Source organism: Frieseomelitta varia, unplaced genomic scaffold (assembly GCF_011392965.1).
Source record: "Frieseomelitta varia isolate USP_RPSP 00005682 unplaced genomic scaffold, Fvar_1.2 scaffold_1001, whole genome shotgun sequence".
NCBI lineage: Eukaryota > Metazoa > Arthropoda > Insecta > Hymenoptera > Apidae > Frieseomelitta > Frieseomelitta varia.
Window position 1 is genome coordinate 49,270 of NW_025108642.1, and position 4,639 is coordinate 53,908.

The 4,639-nt window shown below is 29.0% G+C and overlaps 1 long non-coding RNA gene across 1 annotated transcript; it reads right to left on the minus strand.

Moving 5' to 3' along the window:
- Positions 1 to 482: 482 nt before the first annotated feature.
- LOC122533986 lies at positions 483 to 3,506 on the minus strand. The gene is made up of 3 exons (XR_006307849.1): positions 3,036 to 3,506; positions 1,000 to 1,121; positions 483 to 893 (listed from the first exon to the last, which is right to left on the minus strand). It is a non-coding gene; the product is annotated as an uncharacterized LOC122533986 (long non-coding RNA).
- Positions 3,507 to 4,639: the final 1,133 nt, after the last annotated feature.

Genomic DNA, 4,639 nt, shown 5'->3' on the forward strand with positions numbered 1-4,639 from the left:
ATATTTATAATAATATATAATATATATTAAATTTATATTTGTACATTAGCACATAAATTTAATATATAAATTAAATTTATATTTATACATCAGTACATAAATTAAATTTATATTTATACATTGGCGCATAAATTTAATATATAAATTAAATTTATATTTATACACTAGAACATAAATTTAATTTATATATTAAATTTATATTTGTACATCAGCACATAAATTTAATATAATATATAAATTAAATTTATATTTATACATTAGCACATAAATTTAATTTATATATTAAATTTATATTTATACATCAGCATATTATAAATTAAATTTATATTTATACATTAGCACATAAATTTAATATATAAATTAAATCTATATTTGTACATCGGCACATAAATTTAATATATAAATTAAATTTATATTTATACATCGGCACATAAATTTAATATATAAATTAAATTTATATTTATACATCGGCAAATAAATTTAATTTATAGCCAGTGGACATTTCGATAAAAAACGAAATCGAGTAAATAGACACGCAGCGTGTCGAGCGAAAAATCGTGAACAGAACGGGAGCTGTGACATCATCGGTGCCGACGGAGCCGATTATCGGTTATCTAAGGAAATAAAGGATCGTCGGGCCTCTTTTTCGTTGAAAACGGTTCCAGGAATCCGTGTTACCGCAATATCGCGCGTGCACACCCACATCAAAGTGCCGAACGACGACTCCGCCACATCGTGCTCTTCGTCGCGCGCTTTGCACAGCGATAAGATTCCCTCGATACTCGGAGTTGACCGGTTTTCTATCTCTGCAGGTCGAACGTCTGTGTGTGCCGACAAAACCGTATGTAGAGCGTACGTAACTCACTTCCACCGAACTCTGTTTCTGCAATAAACTAATAAAAAAAAAAAAAAAAAGAATTAGTCATCTTGACGCGACGCTGATCCGTCTCGGGGGGAAAAAGAGTAAAGAAAAGGCGGTGATAACTGATAACGACTGACTTGAAACGAGGAAACGTGCTTCCGGCCCCTTCTTCAATGATTCAACCTTTTGCAAATACTGTTGATTTCTTTGCAATGTTTGCTCGAGGCTTGTTACATCTCGCTGCTACGAGGAAATTCGTCTGCAATTCGAAAGCAAAGAACTTGTTGATATACCATATAAATCGACAATTTATATTTGTAATCGCAATATTATACGTTATATCGTTATTAATTAATTCGCGTGTTTTATATTTGAGCCAGTGTTAGGTGAAATTCCATCCGGGATAAACAGTTGTTCGCCACTGTTGAATAAATGTCTGATCGAATAAGTACTCATTTGTACTCGGTTGAAGATTTATTCAAATATAAATCTCATTAGCATATTTATTTAATTATGTTACGTTGTACTATAAAAGAAAAATGTTTAATACACGAAGCAATCATTTTTCACATGTTACATTGGCCTTTTGATAATTTTTAATATTCAATTGTTGTATGCTCAGAACAGAGTATTTGCCAATAGCAGACGAGTCTTTGGTTATCAAATAATTATAAAATATCCGAAAAATAAAGGAGGCTTTATTATACTTTAATAATTAATTTCTACATCTTCTGTTTCTTTTTTTTTTTTTTTACTCGACTTATATTTTCCTACTGATTTAAATTTTATTAATTTTATAAATTTTATTATAATAATTTCATTGTTACTGATAATATTCTTCTTTCATTCGATTCGTATTTTCGTACCAATTTTACCAATCGGTGCTAGCAATAATATTTTAATAACCAGTTTCTTCGTCGTGTTCTTCAAAAATTAATACTAAACCAGCGACCATGTATGACTTATAATGTTACAATTCGATAGAAATGGACAGGGCACACAGTAGTTTTTTTTTTTATCAGTGTTTCGCCGGAAAAAATATCGCAGCAATCGCGTCGGATGTGTTAAAAGCTTTACGTCCACCATTAGCTGGAACGTTGCTTCTGAATAATGTATGCTTTCAGTTATTCAACGATTTTGACGAGAATTTAATGACTGAATCGAGCCACTCATCGATAGAATCTGTTGAATCTCATGGCACGCTGCTTATGAATAAGAGAAAGATAATTTCAACGTTACTCTCATATACATGTGATAACGATAAATACGAATCATATATGTTATTTCGAAATAAATGAAATCATTGTATGAATGTAATGGCTTAATTCGTAAAATTAATGTAGAAGTTTTAACAGAACTTTTATCTGTATTTAAATATTAACTGTGACATACTAACCACGCATCTCTGTCTAATGTTTAATTATTTCTATCAATTCCTGAGTACAATACAGATTAAAACTAATACAACAGCTATAGAACGTCTGATAAGTAGCTAACGTTTATTACATTTTACGCGTACACTTAAATGACAAATAAATATCTATTGTTCTTACTTTATATTCTTGATACTAAAAAATTTCTAATTTCTAATAATAGAAGTAGTAGACTAAACAATAGCAATATTATATTTCAGAACTACAAATATTGAAACTTATACAATTATTATAGAATTCAATTTATTAATTATTTATTAATATCAAATTCAATTATTTTCGTGGTACGTTAATTCTACGTGCAAAAATAAGTCGGGAAAACTTTGTTTAATTTAAAACATTCCGTTTCGGAATAGATCGTGTTTGAAAATTTGTCAACTAAAAAGTGTGAAAGATATGCGAGTGAGAAAAGTATGCAAGAAAAGATACATATGAAATACAAAAAGATACAAATAAAATTTTTTTCGTTGCAGGTTTGATTTTCAACAAAATTTTATTATTCTTACTCCTTATCACATGACACGAACAACATAAAATAATGCAGAAAGAAAGACAGAAATGAAAAATAATTGAAAGCGATCTTGTTAACGATCTGCAGCATTTAGGGGTTGATAGTGTTGTAAAAATTTCGTTGTAAAGAGACAGCATAAAAAAATAATAACATTCTCGAAAAAGGTAACAAAGAAAAAAAAAACATACATATAACGCACATAAAAATACTTCAACAAAAGATCACTTACTGGTTGACTGGTCCCTCGGTTATTATTCCGAAGTAATAATCGATTTCAGAAGTCCATTTGCAGCAAAACGTGTCTCTCAAGTTCGTCGAAAGAACCGAAGCTTTTGCAGTGGAATAAAAGGTTAAAGACACATGTGTGCTCGCTGCATTTCTGGATCATGTCACTCGACGCTGCGGTAAAATACCACGCAGCAGAAACATTCGTTGAATACACGATAGATTCTGATGGTCAGTAGTCATACTTGTGGTGTTCCTGACATTGTTAAAAAAATAGAACTGACGATACGTTTCGGATCGTTTCGAAATTGAGACGCCAGCTGACAGATTTTCGTGGTGAAAAAGAACTGTTTCAAAAATTCAAACTCCTAACAGTAGATTTCTGAAAAAGAACATATAGTATTGTGGTTATATAATTTAACGTCATTTTTCTTGCAAAATGTGCATAAAATGTGTAAGATCACGATATATAAAGTTGAACATCTATATCTGAAAGTAGGCTACGCTTAGAATAGAAGTTTAATCTATTTATTTGTTAATAAAAGAATTTGCACATTTAATTATTTTTATGTTTCATTGTGGGTATCAATTTTTTACTGAATCTCTTCGACAGAAGACAAATTATAATTGGAAAAGTGAGAGATGAGTGGCGGTTAAAAAATAGAAAAATGATATGTTCCGAATTATTTTAAAAAGTCGTATTAAAAAAGAATGTGGTAGATCCTAATGATCACGATATTTCTGAAATTGAAGGTAAAGAAGAATTTCCTATTTTATATAAAAAAAGATAATCTTTTCTTCTACGTAAAAAGAAGTTGGCTTCAATTAATACAAATAAATCGTGACCATAAATCATTTGACCAGAAATCATCATCGAAAAGAACGAGCTCAGGATTGTCAAAATAGAGATTCTTCAAAATAAGATCAAATAGATTGTTGTATGATTTTCTTTTACAATGTAATGACAATTTAAATTACCGACAATTTTTCACCGTTATTGATTCAATTATGCTTTTCACTATATATAAAATAGTCTACTGTATAATTTTATTAAATAGTAGTTTTAGTACTGTATTTTAGTACTGTATAATTTTACAAACTACAATACTGTAGTTTTGTTACTGTATAATTTTACAAACTACAGCACTGTAGTTTTGGCACTGTATAATTTTATAAACTACAACACTGTAGTTTTGGCACTGTATAATTTTACAAACTACAATACTGTAGTTTTGCTACTGTATAATTTTACAAATTACAATACTGTAGTTTTGCTACTGTATAATTTTACAAATTACAACACTGTAGTTTCGGCACTGTATAATTTTACAAACTACAATACTGTAGTTTTGATACTGTATAATTTTACAAATTACAACACTGTAGTTTCGGTACTGTATAATTTTACAAATACAATACTGTAGTTTCAGTACTGTATAATTTTACAAACTACAATATATTAACTTTTATTAAATAGTAGTTTTATTAAATAGCATTAAATAGCCTACGGAAATAATTTTAAACAAAAAATGTATAATTTCATTAAATAGCCTATAGGTTTATTAAATAGCCTACGGAAATAATTTCAAATAAAAAAAACGTATAGTT